This window comes from Trachypithecus francoisi, unplaced genomic scaffold (genome assembly GCF_009764315.1).
Source record: "Trachypithecus francoisi isolate TF-2019V2 unplaced genomic scaffold, Tfra_2.0 Lachesis_group1, whole genome shotgun sequence".
Lineage (NCBI taxonomy): Eukaryota > Metazoa > Chordata > Mammalia > Primates > Cercopithecidae > Trachypithecus > Trachypithecus francoisi.
In genome coordinates, this window is record NW_022681454.1 from 93,498,065 (window position 1) to 93,519,613 (window position 21,549).

Below are 21,549 nucleotides of genomic sequence, written 5' to 3' on the forward strand. Positions count from 1 at the left end.
AAGAACCAATTTATGTAGTTACCTGGATGTCACCTTTTATTATTGCATAAGTTAACATATCTTTTAAAATATATTTTTGGCTCTACATTTCAAAATATCTCACCCATGCCAATAATCCCTAAGTCGTGGGCCCTACAAGTATACTGCAAAAGGGTTACACATGGGCAGTAATATTGATCCCTCCCAGTGGCTGGACCGAGGCTGGAAAGTTGGAATGCTCTGCTTTTGGCCTGTTCTACTTAGCCCTACAACAAATTGTCATTTCCTATGTATGCCATGACTTGGAATAAGTTGGGGGTGAATACAGGGATTTATGCAGTCAAGAGATCAATTATGCCAAAACATAGAAGCTCTCAAGTAGACCCATGACTTTGGAGAGTTTATTAAGCCTTAACCTTCTCTGGTGTATAGTATATGCTCCAATTGCTGTTTACTGAATAAAGATACTGAATGTAAGACTTGCTCCACAATTGTTGGAATATGGACAAATGATGGGTTTGAGAAAGCTTGTAAAACTCTTACAATTGTGTGCAAAGTTTGTGCCTGCGAGTGTTTTTCTGAGGGTATGTAACTTTTGTAAAATCTTTAAAACAGAGTTTTTTCAAAGTGCAATTTGAGGTCCAGAATTATCTGAAAAGAATGTTGTTAAAAATAGATTCCCAGGACCCATCTTACTGAATATTAAATCACTTTAAATGAGTAAAATAAAATCCTTGACTTATATCCAAACTTTTTATTACTGCATAAATGTCAATTATTTTTATTAAGTGGACATTGGCATAGTATTTGTGTCAAAATCGGAAAAAAAAAGAATTGATGGTTTTATTTGTCAATAAACTCTGGATTTATTGATAATATTAAGCCATCAAAACTTAATCAGATCTGGTGATTTACTGATAAAAGTTTTATATATAAAGTAAGAGAAATGAAAATTTCCTTTAATTCTTCAGAGATTATTTCACACTTAAGAGTATGTGCCTTCTCAGAAACTTTGAAAGAAAATGATACAATAATTTTAGCTCACATAAAGAATAACTTTCAGCTGGGCATGGCGGCTCATGCCTGTAATCACAGCACTTTAGGAGGCCAAGGCAGGCAGATCACCTGAGGTTAGGAGTTCCAGACCAGCCTGGTCAACACTGCGAAACCCCATCTCCACTAAAAATACAAAAAATTAGCCGGGCGTGGTGGCAGGTGCCTGTAATCCCAACTACTCGGGAAGCTGAGGCAGGAGAATCGCTTGAACCCAGGAGGTGACGGTTGCAGTGAGCCAAACCACTGCACTCCAGTCTGGGTGACAGAGTGAGACTCTGTCTACAAAAAAAAAAAAAAAAAAAGAATAACTTTCTCTCAGTAAAAGCTGCTTAAAGATGAAATGGGTCATTTTGGGGAATAAGTTTCCAGCTCACTAGAGTGGTCAAACATAAAGGGCAAGTTCACTTCTAGGAATACCGTAGAAGGAACTCAAACATCAGGACCATCGACCTTCTACTGTTCTATTTATCTCGCCTCTCCGTCGCAGTATGTTTTAATCTTGACAAAATGTTTATTAACTTGACAAAGGTAATACATACTCATTGTAGAAAATTTGGAAAATATAAACCAGCAGGGGAAAATAAAAAAGTTTAACTCTATGTTACCGCTAACATTTTATTTTAGACTCCTCTAGTCTTTTTATACACATAGATTTTAGAATTTTTTTTTTTTGCATAATATAGTTATATTGTGCCTTAGCTAACATCCTACTGAATGGGCAAAAATCAAAAGCCTTTCCTCTATGATCTGAAACAAGACAAGGATACCCACTTTTACCACTGTGATTTGACATAGGACTACTATAAGTCCTGGCTAGAACATTCAGACAAGAGAAGGAAATAAAGGACATCCAAATCAGAAAGAAAGAAGTCAAATTAGCCTTGTTCACAGATGATCTAATATACTTAGGAACAACTAAAATTCCCACCAAAAAATTGTAAGAACTGATAAACAAATTGAGTAAAGTTGCAAGATACAAAATCAACATATGAAAATTGGTAGCATTTATATATGCCAACAGCAAACCATCTGAAAAAGAAATCAAGAAAGCAATCCTATTTACAATAGCTACAAAGAATATAAAATACCTAGGAATCAATTTAGCCAGAGAAGTGAAAGATCTATACAAGGAAAACTATAAAACACTGGTCAAAGAAATTGAAGAGGACACACAAAATAATGAAAGAGTTCATGCTCATGGATTGGAAGAGTTAATTTTTTTTTTTTTCTTGAGACAGAGTTTCGCTCCTGTTGCCCAAGCTGGAATGCAATGGCGAGGTCTCAGCTTACTGCAACCTCTGCCTCCCAGGTTCAAGCAATTCTTCTGCCTCAGCCTCCCAAGTAGCTGGGTTTAAAGGCACCCACCACCATGCCCAGGTAATTTTTATATTTTTAGTAGAGACAGGGTTTCACCATGTTGGCCAGGCTGGTCTCGAACTCCTGACCTCAGGTGATCTGCCTGCCTCAACCTCCCAAAGTGCTAGGATTACAGGCATAAGCCACCATGCCCGGCTGAGTTAATATTGTCAAAATGACAATTCTACACAAAGCAATTTATAGATTCAATGAAATCTCTTCTGAAATACCAATGACATTGTTCACAGAAATAGAAAAAAAAAAATCCTAAAATTTATGTGGAACCACAAAGGACCCCTAATAGTCAAAGCAATCTTGAGCAAAAAGAACAAAACTGGAGGCATCATCATATTACCTGACTTTAAAATATACTACAAACCTATAGTAACCAAATTAGCATAGTACTGGCATAAAAACAAACACCTAGACCAGTGGAACAGAATAGAGAATCCAGATATGAATCCAGATATTTAGAGCCAGCTCATTTTCAAGAAAGGTGTCAGGAACATATGATGGGGAAAAAAACATTCTCTTCAATAAATGCCGCTGGGAAAACTGGGTATCCATATGCAGAAGAATGAAACTAGACCCCTATCTCCCATCATATAGAAAAATCAAATAAAAATGAATCAAATGAATCAAAGATTTAATCTAAGACCTGAAACTATGAAACTACTAGAAGAAAACATTGGGAAAACACTCCAGTACATTGGTCTGGACAAAGATTTTTTGTGTAAGACCTCAAAAGCATTGGCAAAGCAAAAATGGACAAATGAAATCACATCAAGTGAAAAAGCTTCTGCACGATGAAAGAAACAATCAACAAAGCGAAGAGACAAACCTATGACAAGGGATTAATAACCAGAATATTTAAGGAGCTTAAACAACTCAATAGCAAAAAAATCCAAATAATTTGATGTAAAACTGGGCAAAAGATCTGAATAGATATTTATGAAAAGAAGACATACAAAGGACTAACAGATAATATGAAAAAACACCATGAGCTATCATCTCACCCCAGTTAAAATGGGTTTTATAAAAAGGACAGGGAGCTGAGTACCGTGGCTCACACCTCTAATCCTAGCACTTTAAGAGGCCGAGGTGGGTAGATCACCTGTGGTTAGGGGTTCAAGACCAGCCTGGCCAATATGGCGAAACCCTGTCTCTACTACAAATACAAAAATTGGCCAGGCAGGGTGGTGCATACCTGTAATCCCAACTACTCTGGAGGCTGAGGCAGGAAAATTGCTTGAACCTGGGAGGCAGAGGATGCAGTGAGCAGAGATCACACCACTACACTCTAGCCTCGGCTACAGAGTGAGATTCCTTTTTTTTTTTTTTTTTGGAGACGGAGTCTTGCTCTGTCGCCCAGGCTGGAGTGCAGTGGCCGGATCTCAGCTCACTGCAAGCTCTGCCTCCTGGGTTTACGCCATTCTCCTGCCTCAGCCTCCCGAGTAGCTGGGACTACAGGCGCCCGCCACCTCGCCCGGCTAGTTTTTTGTATTTTTTTTAGTAGAGACGGGGTTTCACTGTGTTAGCCAGGAAGGTCTCGATCTCCTGACCTCGTGATCCACCCGTCTCGGCCTCCCAAAGTGCTGGGATTACAGGCTTGAGCCACCACGCCCGGCCTAGAGTGAGATTCTATCTCAAAAAAAAAAAAAAAAAAAAATAGGACAGGGAATAACACATGCTGGCAAGTATGTGGAGAAAGGACAAGCCTTGAACACTGTTGGCAGGAATGTAAATTAGTGCAGGCACTATGGAAAACTGTATGGAGATTCCCCAAAAAAACTAAAAGTGGATCTACCATATGGAACTTACCATATGATCCAGTAAGTCCACTACTGGGTATATATCCAAAAAAGAAATTTAAAAAAAGGAAATCAATATATCGAAGAGATGTCTGCACTCCCATGTTTATTGCAGCACCATTCACATAGCCAAGATTTGGAAGCAACCTAAGTGTCCATCAATGGATGAATAGATAAAGAAAAGGTGGTATGTATACACAATGGAATATTTTTCAGCCATGAAAAAGAATGAGACCCTGTCATTTGTGGCAACATAGATGGAACTAGAAGTCATTATTTTAGTGAAATAAGCCAAGCTCAGAAAGACAAATACTGCATATTCTCACTCATATGTGGGAGCTCAAAAAGTGGATCTCATGAAGATAGAGTAGACTGGTGGTTACCAGAGGCTGGGAAGCATAGAGGGGTGGGAGAAATGAAGAGAGGTTGATTAATGGGTGTAAATATACAGTTTGATAGAAGAAGTAATAACTAGTGTTTGATAGATCAGTAAGGTGACCATAGATTACAGTAATCTATTGTATATTTTGGAATAGCTGGAAGAGAATAATTTAAATGTTTTTAGCATAAAGACAAGCATTTAAGGTGATGGATATCCCAATTGAGCTGATTTGATCTTTACAAATTATATGAATGTAGTAGATTATCACATGTACACCAAAAACATGTACATCTGCTATCTATTAATTTAAAAAAGAAAACAACTAGAAAAAAAGAATTATAGTGTGTCTAATAGTTTACAAATTACTTTTTCATTTTGTATTAATAAATATTCTCTATATTTTTTAGAATATCATTTTTAATGTCAACCTCTTATTTTATCTTATGGATATGTGATAATATTCTAATCACTTTCTCATAGTGAATGTTTAAATTTTTCTTACTCTTTGCTATTATACACATAATTGCAATAAATATCTATGAAATCAAAGTTTTGTATATTCTCTTATCTATTTCTGCATTAACAACTTGCCCACACTTAATGGCTTAACACACAGTAAACATTTATTATCCTCTGAGTTTCCATGGGTGAGGAATTAGAGACACATATGAGGCTGGGCACAGTGGCTCACACCTGTAATCCCAGCACTTTGGGAGGCCGAGGTGGGTGGATCACCTGAGGTCAAGAGTTCGAGATCAGCCTGGTGAAACCCTGTCTCTGCCTTAAAAAAAAATACAAAAATTAACCAGGCGTGGTGGTGCATACCTGTAGCTAGTTGAGAGGCTGTGGCAGGAGAATCACTTGAACCAGAGGCGGAGGTTGCAGTGAGCTGAGATCGCACCACTGCACTCCAGCCTGGGCAACAGAGTGAGACTCCATCTCCAATCAATCAATCAATCAATCAATAAAAATAGAGACACACATGATGGGGTAGTTCTGGGTTGGAATCTCCTGTAAGGTTGTAGTCAAGATGTCACAGGGTCTGCGGTCACCTGAAGTCTTGTCAGACACTAAAGACTTGGCTGTCATGACTGGCTAGTAAATGTTGATTTTGGCAGAAGGCTACAGTTCTTCCTCACATAGATCTCCCCACAGGCTGCTTGAGTTTTCTTACAACATGGCAGCTCACTTCCCCCCAGAGAAAGTGATATGAGAGAGGGAAAGCCAGATAAAAGCTGTTTTTTTTTGTTGTTTTTTTGTTTTTTTTCCAAACAATTTAGCCTTCAAATTCATATAGCAGCACCTCCTTCACATGGTATCCCTTAGAAGTGAGTCCTCGCTAACTCCGGTTAACATTCAAGAGTAGGGGAATTAGGCTCCATCTTTTTTTTTCTTTTAGACGGAGTCTTGCCATGTCGTCGCTAGGCTGTAGTGCAGTGGCGCGATCTTGGCTCACTGTAACCTCCACCTCCCTGGTTCAAATGATTCTCCTGCCTCAGCCTCCCGAGTAGCTGGGATTGCAGGCACCTGCCATCACACCTGGCTAATTTTTGTATTTTTAATAGAGACGGGATTTCCCCATGTTAGCCAGGATGGTCTCGATCTCCTGACCTTGTGATCCACCGGCCTCGGCCTCCCAAAGTGCTGAGTAATTACAGGGTGAGCCACAGTGCCCAGCCTAGACTCCATCTTTTTTTTTTTTTGGAGATGGAGTCTTGCTCTGTTGCCTAGGCTGGAGTGCAGTGGCGTGAACTCGTAGGCTCCATCTTTTGAAGGGAGGAGTGTTACATATTTTATAGACACATTTTAAAAACCACCACCACAACTAATCTTCAAATAAATTTCTATAAGTGGGACTTGAAGTTTAAAAGAATATGGAACATGTGAAGGCATCTTATACAGTACGTATTTCTGAATTGCCCTTCAGACAAATCGTATTCGTTTATACTCCTCTAGCAGTGTATGTAGTTTTCTACTTCCCAGAGCCCTAGGAAGCACTGTGCATTGTTTTTAAACAGGGCCTTTGCTTCTTTGAGAATTAGAAAAAAGTGCCCCTTCCTCCGGGCAGACAGATGTACCCACTAGGGTATATGGCTTCGCAAAAGGACTGCCACCTGGATTCTAGCTCCCCCACGTCTGCTGGGCTGGGCACCCTGGTGCAGGCTACAACCCACACAGCTATACTCAGTGGCCTTACTGAAAGTCGCATGTTTTTCTTTTCTTCAGAACAATGCTAAAGTTCACATTTGTCCTTTTCTACTTATTAAAGCAAATTTTATTTTTCTTCCCATTCTAATGATTAAAAAGTGGCCCTAATTTTCCAGTTTAAATCTATTATTGTATATAATAAAAATGTACTTCCTTAACAAAATATCCCATACACATTTTATTAAATTGAGCTCTGTTTTTCATCCTTGCTTGCCTTGTCTGTAGCCACCTCCTGTATAAGGATAGGGTTGTGTCATTGCCTTATGACAAAACTGTCTGTAGAAGTGATTTTTCAGTTTGCTATGATACAGGCAAGGTTGTAGAATGCCAGCCAGGAAAGTTAAGTGTGTACTTATAAGCATCAATTGCCCTTGACCAGATTCACAGCTTCTGCTTTTTTTTTTTTTTTCTTTTTTCCACTTTCATTTCCTGTAAGGGGAGATGTGATAAACCACAAAACTGGCTGTGAATCCTACACCTGCTAAAACTTGCCATTTGGATCCTGGCACTTCATTTCATAAAATATACAAGCATATTTATGCCAGTTTACATAAGAACACAAGAGCCTATTCACATGTTTTTCTATTACAAAAAATATTTAAATTATGATTTTTATGCTGCCTAAACCAGGCTCTAATTAACATCCATTTTAACATAACTCTCTCTTGTATATTCGACCTCAATTTCTTGGTATTTCTTGATATTTTCAATGATCACTCATTTTGTGTTCTTTTAAGTTTGAAAAATTTTTTCATGAACTGATAAAAAAAGATTTTATAATTAAAGTTTTGGGAACCTTGACTAATGTAAATGTGAACGATCCTGTTAAAAAATTTGACTACTTTAACAGTGGTTGTTTTTTGGTATTAAACTGATCATTCAGTTTAATCATAAAAAGCAAAACTGTTTATGTGGTTAGCATAGTTGAAGCAAGAAACCTACTTGCTATTTCCACCTCCAATATTTGGGTATGATATTATTGTATGCAGTTCTTCATTAAACCTATACTTGGTGATAGGTGCTAAGAAGCAACAGGAGCTCAGATTTACTTCCATAAAGCTCAGGGAGGTATAATCGAAACATTACTTAAAATGTAATTGCTTTTCCATCATAATATTTGAAACTGAGAGATCACTTTTCCAGGTATCAAACAAGCATTGAGTTTTAAAAAGTGGCAGAGTCACTAACATTTATCAAAATGCATTATTTATATCAAATAATTAAAAATGAGTTTCACTATCCCCAAATCACAGAACCTCCTTCTTTACCAAAAAAAAAAAAAAAAAAAAAGTATTACCTCTAAACAGTACATAAGTTAAATTTTCATGAGAGTGAGCAAATTCTAATGTTTAAAATAGAAGGCCCACTAATGGGTTAGAATTCATTCTGACATAGTTTCATTCGATCATTAGATCAAGCAATACTATTTTAACTGTAATGAAAATATCAAGTCTCAATATCATCTTTTTAATTATGGGATCAGAGATATTTTTGGCTCTAAAATGTCACTGTCTTTTCTTAGTTGTCAACCTGGACTTTACATCAGAACAGAGAATGGTGTGAGAAAAAGCTTTAAAGTGGGCCAAGAGTTTTGCTTCAATCAATTTCTGTTAAAGTGGTTTCTCATTTATCACCTCTGAAAGGACGTTTAACAAAGGCCCTCTGATGTAACTTTTGTCAGAGTACCAGGTAAATTGCAGATTAAACATTAGCTTAGTCTAGAGACGGAGTCTTGGAGAGGGAGGTTCAGTCTTCAAACTTTAATAGATGTGAGGAAATGAATTTATTTTGTTAAGTAGTGAGCTTCTTTTCCTAAAATAAAAATTTGTCACTTGGAGCTTAACAGTTTCATGTCCAGGGTGAGAATTAGAGTGTGAAGCATGATCCAGGGTATTAAGATATTTAAAGGCTAAAAAAAAATAGATGGGTGGATCACTGGAAATATCCTTTCCAATGCAATAGTATAAAAAGTTTTATGTGTACTATGAACCTGGAATATTTGGATCTTGTGGGAAAAGTTGACTTTGCTGGCAGAGTATCCTGTTTTTTTTCTTCTTGTTTTTATGTTGTGTTGGTTTGTAGGGCTGAAACTGGACTTGAAAGTGAAGTAGAGATTTTACATATGTGGACAGTAATACATTTCTGTGAGGCATTTTCAGAGGTTTCATTGTATCCATGTAAGTGGTCAAAGTCCAAGGGCAAAACAAGAAGATTTAAGAAGAGATGCCACCTGTATCAGATAATCTCAATACTTCAAGTTGTTTTGAGCAAAGAATGTATCTGAGTAAGACCGTCTGTTCTCAACATCACCTTTTTGGCAGTGACATTCTGTGGGTAGACCAAATTAGAGGTAGGCATTATGTTGGAACAAAAAGAAAAGGCTATGCCTCCACCAAAACTGACTACACCACCAATTTTATTGGAACTTTTTCTTTTTTAATACCACTTGGAATTTGGAAGGAAAGTAAGAAAATCTTTTCTGTTTTATCACTTATGCTGGATGTGGAGTCCCGAAAAAAGAGCACCCAAGGGGATTTTAGTATTTATTTCTGCTTAAACGAGAATATGAATAGGGTAAGAAAAACCTGTCTCTGTGTGTGTGTGTGTGTGTGTGTGTGTGTGTACCCCCAGAAGTGGCTGTTATTCATCATGAGGGAAGTGTTGGATGAGATGCTGCACAGAGGGAACTCTGTGATTTTAGACAACACTTCCAGGTAAAATACATTGACTTTTATTTAGTTTTGAAAATGCTTTAAAAAATATATAGCATGGTACTGTGGCATATTAGGTGCTCAGTAAATGCTTTTGAATACATTACAGCCCAGCTTCCTTAGGGCCCCTTGTCTGTTACACTAACAGCAAGAACTCACTCCTTTTCCCACCTGCAGGGCCTTCCAGCCCTCTTAAAGTGTCACCCAGCTATTTCTAGGAATTTGAAAGGAATGGCTTCTTTGTGCTGAAAAGCAGGTCCACCGTGGTGATTACTCCAGCCCCCTTCTGATTTTTACTGATTAAAAACTGCATGAGGAGGCCAACATGGCAATGCTACTATCTCTGCTCAGGATGCAGTCTTCTGATCTGAACAGGGCTGCCAGGAGGGCTGTGTCGGACAATAAAGATTATGCCCTGCACAACCCCAGGACCACCATTTCCTTACACTCCAACAGAATGGCACTTCCTGGAACTGTGCCACAAGGTGGCTATGCTTGCACACACAAATACACATACCCTGGCTATCAAAAAATGGCATGATACTCTGTGGAGGCCACTATGTACCGATGCCGTGTGTGTGTGTAGAAATGGAGAAAGTACTCTCTCCCTCTCTACCTTGACTCCCTTGGACACCTGAGCACAGAAGTAGTATTGTTTGTGTCCTGTCCCTCCCCAGACAGCAACTTGACCATCTGGATACAGTCCCTCTATACATAAGACCCCATCAAATGTGCAGTGGAATCAAGAGTCGAGAAAAGGGGTTTACTGTCTGCCTTCTCCTGACCCTAATTTCATGTGCCCATGAAGAGTTTTTGCTCAACTTTAAGTAACCTAATGTGTCTATTTACTAGGCATGCCTGTTATGTTGGAGTTTCAGTTTGGGATCCAGCTGGGACCTTTGCTAGAAGTTGATCGAAGGAGTAAATGAGTGAGTGAATGGGTTTTTCTATCCATACATATATCTTAATTCTTTATTAAATAAACTTATTTTGTGGGGGGAGAAAATAAAGCCTATTTGTGGTACTAGTTGCCACACTGGAGTCTGAACCTTAGCTTTTTGATAAGTTAGTTATTCGTATGTTTTCTGTTTATTTAGATCCTCTCTCTGCCTGATAATTAAATGGAAAAGCTTTGAGTTTGATATACAATCCTCACAAAAGTTCCTAATAAACTGGTCATTGAATGGACAATAGGAGATAGTCCAAAGTGTTCTCTAGAGGAATGCTAATAATTTTCAGAGTTCTGCTTGGTTTGCTTTAAATGATAGAATACCTAATGGTCCCTAGGGCATCTTTAACATAAGTAATTTACTTTTAATTTAAAACAAAACTCGGGTTACCCTTAAGCCACAGAGGGAATTGTGGTTTTCTAGTCAGGGGTGAAATCACAGTTCAAAGCACCCTGTTGTTTCCAAAAGCTGCAACCTCCTTAAGGGAAGTGTCAGAGCCTCCAGCCAGAGGCTGATGTGCATTCACACACCTACTCAGTACAAGGGCCTGTGTTCACATAGTCTCTGGATATAGAGGACACAATGGAATTTTGCTCGCTCAGCTTTCTTTCTTCCTTCCTTCCTTCCTTCCTTCCTTCCTTCCTTCCTTCCTTCCTTTCTCTCTCTCTCTCTCTTTCCTTTCTTTCTTTCTTTTCTTTTTCTTTCTTTTCTTCTCTCTCTTTTTTCTTTCTTCTTTTTCTGTCTTCTTTTTTCTTCCTTTCTTTTTCTTTCTTCTTTCTTTTCTTTTTCTTTCTTTCTTCTCTCTTTTTTCTTCCTCTTTCTTTTTCTTTCTTCTTTCTTTTCTTTCTCTTTCTCTCTTCTCTCTTTTTTCTTCTTTGTTTCTTCTCTCCCTCTTTTTTCTTCCTCCCTCTTTCTTTCTCTCCTTTCTTTCTCTTTTCTTTCTTTCTTCTTTCTCTCTCTCTCTTTCTTTCTTTTTCTTCTTTTCTTTCTCTTTCTTGTCTCTCCTTTCTTTCTTCTCTCTTTTTTCTTGTTTCTTTCTTCTCTCTCTCTTTTTTCTTCTTTCTTTCTTTACTCCAGGGGAAGATCATCTTCCCACTCATTCCCTTCCCAGCTCTGCATCCATTCACTGAGAGCCACCTCCATCACCCAGTAAAATCCCTGCATTCACCATCCTTCAAGTCTGTGTGTGACCTCATTCTTCCTGGACACTGGACAAGAACCTGGGTACCAAGAGGGCACTGAGCTGGTTAACTCTTAAGCCACCTGCGGACAACAGAGCTAAAAGAGCACTGTGGCATGCCCACTGGGGCTTCTAGAGTCACAGGCACCCACCCCTAGATGCTGCTGTGGGGCCGGAGCCCAAAAACACTTGCCCCACTTCCTGCACCTGCCTGTCTGTGTGCTCCCCATCCTGTAAAGGGTTTGAGCATTCAGTGGCCAGACAGACAAGCCACACCCCTGTTGCACATCCTGCGAGGGGGGTCAGGGAGCACTCCTGTTTCGTCACAACACACTCTGTGACACTGTGCCTGCTATTCCTTCTCTTCTTCATGTAACACAATCTTGTTCATCCTTAATAACTGGTGATCTTTAGGGCCATTTACAAATGGTCAATTTCTCCTGCTTTCAGGCACTTGGTAAGATCGCTCTTTTCCCATCCTGTTTTAAATTAGATGTAGTCATGTGACTTGCTTTTTCCAATATGTGGTGAGCAGATGTGCTATATTCACCAGGCCGAAATTTCCTGGCAGAAGTTTCAAAGGTGAGGGTTGCCGAGTTTTCTCCCCCTGTTCCAGCTATCGTGAAGGGACCTGCTGAGATGAAGTCTCTGTCACCAGGGGCTCCTAGGGACCATACTGAGCAGTAGTTTCCTGCTAACTGGAATTGGATGTGTAACATGAGTGACGTGTAAAACTCGTGCATGTATTAGAGCAACAGAAACATTGGTGGTGTTTGTTACCATGGCGTAACCTTGCCTAACCTGACAGAACACCACAACCAAATTTCAGTGTGACTTTATCTAGGAAGCCTGCTCCACATCTTTCCTACAATGACCTGTTAATCACAGTTTTCTTGGTGCCTTCATAATGCTTTTCACATAACTTCATTGTTATGCTTGCCACAGTGCTTAGGAATTTTGTTTACATGACTCTTTCCCCTATCATGCTTTGAACACCTCAAAAGAAAGACCAGATCTTGGACACCATACCCACCCTTTATCATTTTTTGACAGATTGGTTGGCACATGGTTGCTATTTAATGACTATTTTTAAATAAATGAGAAAAAGGATAATCAGGAAAGCCATTTTCCTTTTATGATTAGAAAAGATTTTGTAACAGCTTAAAGAAGCTGTTAAAACAGAGAAAATAAGTTCATCAAGTTATCAGACCAACCCTTTTGTTATTGTTCACGTAAGGTAAAGAATGTATTAAAATTATTTTAATATCTGTTTTGCCCTGAAATAAATTTCAAAGGATAATATTTTGGTAGTCAATAATTTCATTGATAATGTCAAGATCATCACCCAAATCTCTCTTTTTTTTTTTTTTTGAGATGTATTCTTGCTCTGTTGCCCAGGCTGGTGTGCAGTGGCACGATCTCAGCTCACTGCAACCTCTGCCTCCTGGGTTCAAGCGATTCATGCCTGCCACCATGCCTGGCTAATTTTTGGATTTTTAGTAGAGACAGGATTTCACCATGATGGCCAGGCTGGTCTCAATCTCCTGACCTCAAATGATTCACCAGCCTCGGCCTCCCAAAGTGCTGGTATTACAGGCATAAACCACAGCACCCTGCCACCCAAATCTGTATGTTATAATTAAGTCACTCCTTACTTCACTCGCATTAAGTTAATCATTAGTATTGTGGTTTCTTATGGATCTTTAATTCATTCGGCAAATATTTATTTACTGTTGTGCTGTGTCCAGTGTTGTGCTAGGCCCCGGGGATGTACAACTGAATAGAACACAATTCCTGACATCAGGGAGCTTATAGCTTAGTGCGGCAGAAATACAAACAGGTAATTATAATACAATGTGGCACAGGCAATGATTGAAGTACATGCAAGGTGTTATTTATGAACACAGAAGAGACATTAGTCCCGTCTGAAGAGTTTAAATTAGGAAGAAAACATGATCACATTTACAATCCCGCTGTTTTCTTCTGGTTGCTAGGTAACTGTTTTCTGTATGATGTGCAATGGTTATAGAATGGAGAGATGATGGCAAAATCAGAAGGTCTTACTAATTGGGTTGATGTGGGAGTAAGAGCTGGAGGAAACAAAGATGATACCCAGGGTGCTAGCTTGCATGATTGAGTATATGAGAGTGGCACAGATTAAGACAACAGAAATATAAATAGATTTACATAAAAGTTAACAAAATGACTTGGACAGGTTGAGTCTGATGTGTGGGTGAGATTTCCAGATTCTATATCCTTCAGAAAATTGAAAATACACATCAAAAGTTTAAGAAGATAATAATGTGGAAGATATGGATTTGGGGTTACTAACAGACAGCTGATACCTTGAGAAACTAGCATGTAATGAGTGGCAAAGGAAAGAGGAGAAATTCAGACATAGTAGAGCTGTGATTCTTATCAAGATAGGTACTTCCTCAAAAACGGGGGGCATTTTTGGTAATCACAATGATTGGAAGTGCTATTGGCATTTAGTATCCTTCGATGAAAAAACATTTTTATACAATTAAGAATTAACTTATATTGCATGTCTTTCGAATCTCCTGCTGGACACTAGGTAAAAATCTGTTTATAATTAACTGAATGTAGAACCTTACTCTATTTTATATGTAAACAGAGAATTTTATTTTCAAGGTTCCAATATACATTGATTATTTTTCCAGTAATGTAAGGATCTGATAAATAATTGCACTTTTTTTAAATTTTCTTTTTTGAGACAGAGTCTCAGTCTGTCACCCAGGCTGGAGTGCGGTGGTGTAATCTCGGCTCACTGCAACCTCTACCTGCTGGGTTCAAGTGATTCTCCTGTTTCAGCCTCCCAAGTAGCTGGAATTATAGGTGCCTGGTACCACACATGGCTAATTTTTGTATTTTTAGTAGAGACGGGTTTCACCACGTTGGTCAGGCTGGTCTTGAATTTCTGACCTCAAGCTATCCACCTGCCTTGGCTTCCCAAAGTACTGAGAAAACAGGCATGAGCAACTGCACCTGGCCATAATTGCACCTTTAATGTTTGAAACTTTACCAAGAGCTAATCGCCATTTTAAAAAACCATGTAATTGAAAACATCATCCTTGGTATTTGAGTAACTCAACTATATATCCATCTGTATTGTAATTATCACAATTGATAGGTTCAAAGATACAGGTTCAAAAACTATAACCTTGAAGATATAGGTTCAACAAATCTGATTACAATACTTAATTGTGTCTTTCAGTGTAGTTAAATCAAAGTATTTACATGTCAAGATATGTACTAATTTTATAAATTACCTGATTTTCTTCATATTGGTTAAAACACTTTATTGTGTATTTTTAAACGTATGTAATGTGAAGATACATTAATAGTTACCGTAAGGATCCTAAATGGGGCACCACAGGATGTAGAGCATGGTGACGCACAGAGTGGGTAAGCTGTCTCCAAAATCTTAAAAGGACTATAAAGCATTGTCCTTTCTTGGATGTGGTAGATATGAGATGCAATAATTTGTCCTTTATTTTTGAGGGGATACCCTTATATGTTCTTAAAAAAAGTCACTGTAAACTTTAAGCTCCTGAACTTTCAACCTTCATAAGGATTATTTCCCATCCTCTGGAGTGTATTTATCTTTTTTTTTTTTTTGACAGTCTTGCTCTGTTGCCCAGGTTGAAGTGCAATAGTACAATATTGGCTCACTGCAACCTCCACCTCCCAGGTTCAAGCTGTTATCCTGCCTCAACCTCCCAAGTAGCTGGGATTGCAGGCGCACACCACCACACCCGGCTAATTTTTGTATTTTTAGTAGAGATGGGGGTTTCACTAGGTTGGTCAGGCTGGTCTTGAACTCCTGATTCAAGTGATCCACCCGCCTTGGTCTCCCAAAGTGCTGGTATCATAGGTGTGAGCCACCGTGCCTGGCCAGACTGTATTTATCTTGCTAGGTAGAGACTTCTGCAACATCCTTAAGAAAGGTTAGAAGGGCCGGCCTTCAACTAGCCTTCAACAGAGAGGAGTGGGCCACTTCTTCAGGTTGAAAGGATTCAGCTGATTCAGATTTCACAGTTCTTGATTGCATTAACCCAGATGTTCTTAAGTCCCAGGTCCTTTCTAATCAAGGTCTGATAATCAAATCAGATTTGAGAGTACGAACTTCTGGACTTCACCCCCTTTCTAATTAAGTCCAATGTTTGATGCTTAGCTTTTTCTGCCCTCTAGCTGCAGAAGATGAACCTCTTTATATGCTGCCAAGGACAGTCTATGACTTGCACATTTTAAGTTGGTAATTAATCACCATTGTCTTCATTGTCTTTTTTCTAATGCATCAATAATACCCAGCAACATCCATCTAATTCCATAGTCCTTAAAAGCACCACTTACTCCATGCTTCTCAAATGCCTGAGACAATAGCATCCTTCAGAGAGTTCCTTTCCACCTGTATCCTAAACTCCTTAACCTCTCATGAACAATTGCACTGCTACAGCTGCCAGAAGCTTTTGATACTCCACCTGCTGAGCCCCTTCCAAAGCCCCACTGCAGAGCTGCTTCCTAAGAATACTTCCAGTACCAAGTCCTAGGTTGCATTTCCTGGAAACAGATGCTGAGATGGAGGTTTGCACGTAGTGGATTTATTGATTCATGCTCCTGGAGCAGCGTTTGTAAGGGAGTAAGAAAAGCATGATTGGGAAGAGGAATCAGTGGCAACAGAGACCTCTGCTGATCCCACAGGGAACTCTGCAAGTGGGATGGCCCCTCAGAGATGTCCTGAGTTAAAGTGGGAGAGCCTGGAAACTCAAACTCACATAAAATGTTGATTAGATATAAGCAGTCCCTGAGGATGGGACATAATCATGGGTGAGGCAGCTACCTTTGACCAAAAATAATTCCCAGGGAGGGATGCAGTTGTGAGCCATAAGCAGTCAAATTATTATTACAGTATAACCCCAGAACGGGGGAGGGGAAAGGAAGGATAGGTGCCTTGGGCCGAAGGGGGTGATCTGGGTGGTGCCCCACAGCATCACCACAATTAGGAATTTTAGAGGTACTGGGGGAGGGGGTGAGAGAATAGGATTTCAAGGAAGAAGGAAAGATGAACAGACTCATGTCTCTTCTGCCCGCTTATCATTGCCACTTTCTAATTCAACCAAGATGTGGAAAAAGCATGAGCTTTGGCATCTCACACACATGTGTTCATATTACAGTCTAAAACTTGCTAGCTGTGTGATGCTAGACACTGAGTTAGCATAAGAACTCATTAACAATGGTCATGAACATTTACAGAGTTCTCACTATATACTGGTTGTTTTTCTCAGTGCTTCACATGTACAAGCCCATTTACCTGTACTAATCCTATGAGGGAAGGATTGTTACGTTTCACATGAGGAAACTGGGCACAAAGATGTTTGAGGCCGGGCACAGTGGCTCACGCCTGTAGTCCCAGCAGTTTGGGAGGCTGAGGCGGGTAGATTGCTTGAGGCCAGGAGTTTGAGATCAGCCTGGCCAACATGGTGAAATCCCATCTCTACTAAAAACACAAGCGTTAGATGGGTGTGGTGGTGCGCACCTGTAATCTCAGCTACTCGGGAGGCTGAGGCAGGAGAATGGTTTGAACCTAGGAGGCAGAGGTTGCAGTGAGCCAAGATCGTGCCACTATACTCCAGCCTGAGCAACAGAGCAAGAATATGTCGCAAAAACAAACAAACAACAAAAACCCAAAGACGTTTGTTACTTTGCCCAAGATTTCAAAGCCAGTAAGTGGCAGAGTTGGGGATTGGAACCCACAAAGTCATCTTCGCAGCCTTAGCCTTTAACTCTTTTTCTGCACTGCCTTGTTCTCCTTACATAAAATATTTTATTATAAGAACTCACGTGTGTAAGATGCTTGCCACAAAGTAGAAACTTGATAAATATAAATTTCCTTGTGGTTTCCTCTTGGATGGATTTCTGGAATTACCTAGTCTAGACTGATTTTCTGGCCCTGATTCTGGAAGGGTTCCCATCATCCCTCCCCCAGCACGGCTTTCTAAGTGCTTTGACATATATGAGCAGTTGAGACCAGAGTTTAGATGCTTCGTTCATGCCTTGTATTCATATATTGCCTGTGTTGTTGCAAAATAGATGCTCTAAACGTTTACAAAATAAATGTAAGAATAGATAATGGATATTTTTAAAAAATAGTTCCTAGAAATGTTCTATTGTAAGATTATGGTGGTGGTTAAACTACTATGTGCATTTGTCAAAACTGATTGCATTATGCACTTCAATGGGTACATTTTATTGTATGTAGATTATTCTTCAATAAAGCTAATTTTAAAATAGTTTCAACTCTTAGAGAAATGAAAAAGAAGTTCCCCATGATACATTTCACCACATGGGATGCTGGGAAGAGTTTTCTGTCACTAGAAAGGGAATCTAGTGGTACAATTAGGTCAGTCATTGCAGAAAGATTAAGTTTCTGGTTCAACCAAGATAATATAACAACTTGGGCTCAGTGTTTCTTTAATTGATTTACTGTTTCCTCTCTGCTGCTTCTGTTATTCTGAGACTACTTTGAGTAAGTTTTAATTTTAATTTTAAACATGACTTACTAAATTTTCTAGGAAATTGAACCTAAATAGCGCTGTCATATTGACCATATCCATAAAACACAATGGACAGGAAACAGCATATTGTTTTACAGTTCCAAATAGGCACATACAGTAATCTCAATCAGCCATGTTCACACAGGCAGAAATTCCACATGAATGATAAGAATCTGGAATAAGAATTCTTCAGATGCTATTTTTTTTTTATTTTCTGAAGGTTGAGAGTAGAATAAACTTCTATGTTTATTTTCTTAAATTGTCAATCCCTAAAAATTAACTTCACATGTGTTACGGTTATGAATAACATCACTGAAAGTCATGTCATTCAGTTTGGAAATACAAATTAATATTTAGTCAAAAGAATCAACTGTGAGAATAAATCTTGAAAGTATTGTTCAAGAGCAACTTACCTCAGTTTTCTAGAGCATTAATTCCGTCTGGTTTTGGTGTCATGCTAATAAAGAGAAGATAATAGGCTTTATTTGGTTTAAAAAATATTTATAGTAATAGGGTTGTAGATATAATTTTATTAACATTATATAGGGTGAAAAAAGATGTATCATGTTTTACTGAATTCCTGGTTTGTTGGTATCTCTCCTGGTTTTCTTTTTTTTTTTTTCTGAGACGAAGTCTCGCTCTGTCCCCCAGGCTGGAGTGCAGTGGTGCGATCTCGGCTCACTGCAACCTCCTCTGCCTCCCGGATTCAAGCAATTCTGCCTCAGCCTTCTGAGTAGCTAGGATTACAGGTGCATGCCACCACGCCTGGCTAATTTTTGTATTTTTAGTAGAGACAGGGTTTCACTATGTTGGCCAGGCTGGTCTCGAACTCCTGATCTTGTGATCTGCCCGCCTTGGCCTCCCAAAGTGCTGGGATTACAGGCGTGAGCCTCTGTGCCCAGTCATTTTTGTTTGTTTTTAAGCAACAGAACTGTAAGTTTTTAATCTTTGTTTTCCCAGCCTTATTACAGGGGTAACATTCAATTAATACCTGCTTACTGACTGTGAACAAAAGAAGCCGTCATGTGTTACTTCAAAAACAGCTATCAGGCACACTGAAGGTCACAGAGGCAGCTCTTCCCAATGTAGACAACAAGTTATTGCTGGGAGAGGTTTTAGAAATCTCAGTCTATTAACAAGTACAGTTAATAGAAAACAAAACTAAGGTCCAGTGAGGTTGTGATGATTAGTTCAAGGTTATCTAGCAGAACCAGATCTAGAATTTAGGACTCCTGTGTTCTAGTTCATTTCTCTTTCAACTACCTGATACTGGCCCCATGGATTTTTAATCATCAGATAAGCATTCACTCATTCAATTGTAAACAAATACCTATTGCACTCCTACTAATTCAGATGCTATCTTAAACATTGAGGATAAAATACCAAACAGTACACATGCCTTACTTTGTGAAGCTTAGACTTGAGTAGGAGATGCAAATATAAATATGCAAAAGGAGCATTATTAAATTTCACTTTATTATGAGAATATAGCAAATTTTTAAAATAACTTATTCTGTTAATTACTTCACATTGCAAGCACTCTGAAAATAGTCATATAACCTTATTTGGTGCTCACCAAAACTCTCTACATATTTATAATTATTTCCATTTTAAGGCTTGAACAAGGAAGGTTTCTGAGGTTGATAAATTGCCAGGGCCACTGGGTTCTTTCAACGTTCTGCCCACAGGGTATAGGCTGCAGGGCCAGCACTAGAAACCTAGGTGGGAGAAGGAGGCTGGGGTCCTGGCATTCAGAACACGAACATTCACTTTAGCCCCTGACACCAAATGTGCTGTGCCCCCACTCCAGAGACCCTGTGTTTTTGCCCTCTCTACAGAATAAACTTTATTTTTGTTTTCCATGAGGGTAAGGAAGGAACTCACCTAGATAAGATGGAACCTAGGAGTCAGACTACTTCTGAAACAGACTTTTTTTTTTTTTTTTTTTTTGAGATGGAGTCTCACTCTGTCGCCCAGGCTGGAGTTCAGTGACGTGATCTCGGCTCACTGCAACCTCAGCCTCCCAGGTTCACGCCATTCTCCTGCCTCAGCCTCTGGAGTAGCTGGGACTACAGGCACCTGCCACCATGCCCTGCTAATTTTTTTGTATTTTTAGTAGAGACAGGGTTTACCGTGTTAGCCAGGATGGTCTCCATCCCCTGACCTCATGATCCGCCCGCCTCGGCCTCCCAAAGTGCTGGTATTACAGGCGTGAGCCACCGTGCCTGGCCTGAAACAGACTTTCAAACAGTTGACATTACCTCGGCCCTGCTTCCTTCACCCAACTGCCAGAGATAATAGTAGGTATATGATAATTGTGATCATTGTATGTAAATATTTGGGTATGTCTAATTATTTTTTATGATTATTACTAGAAATTGACAATGTAATCTTCATAACTACAGCATATAATATTAGTAGAAATAGAATTGTTGGACTAAGAAGGCATGAACATTTTCATGGTTATTCATATGGATCACCAAAATATTCTCCCAAAAGTTTGTACAAATTTATATTTCAATCTGTTTTTATGAGTGCTGCTGTCTTCATGCCCTCAACAATATTGGATATTCACAGCATTATTACTGGGTAATTAGGATGTATGTGTGTTATTTATTGATTATAATTACAAGTTCAGTATATATATATATATTATTGAAGAGGTTGTGTGGGGTGGTAGGTTAGAGTTGGTTTTGGGGCCAGGCGTGGTGGCTCACACCTATAATCCCAGCACTTTGGGAGGCCAAGGTAGGCGGATCCCTTGAGCCCAGTAGTTTGAGACCAGCCTGGCCAACATGGCAAAACCCTGTCTCTACAAAAATACAAAAATTAGCTGGGCCAGGTGGTGCACGCCTGTGGTCCCAGTTACTCAGGAGGCTGAGGCAGAAGGATCACTTGAGCCCAGAAGTTGCAGTGAGCTGATATTGTACCACTGCACTCCAGCCTGGGTGACAGAGTGAGACCCGCCCCCGAAAAAAAAAAAAGGTTGGTTTTGGAACTGCACTGCCTGGGTTCCATCTGCACCTCACACTGATGAACTCTGTCCCTATACCCCAGTTTTCTCATCTGCAAAGAGGTAGAACCCACCTATTAGGATTGTTGGGAGGGTTAAACAAATAAGTCAACACATCTAAAACTTTTAGGAAAAGACTGGCACACAGTAGACACTGAATATATGTTAGCAATTAATATTATTAAAAGTTGTATGGCAGGTAAAATATCTCATCTTAATTTGACTACTAAGTGAGAATGTTCTCTTTTCATATGCCCAGTGGCCAACTGTATTTCTTCATTTTTGAATTGCTTTCTCATATTATATGCCTTTAAAAAATAGTCATAAT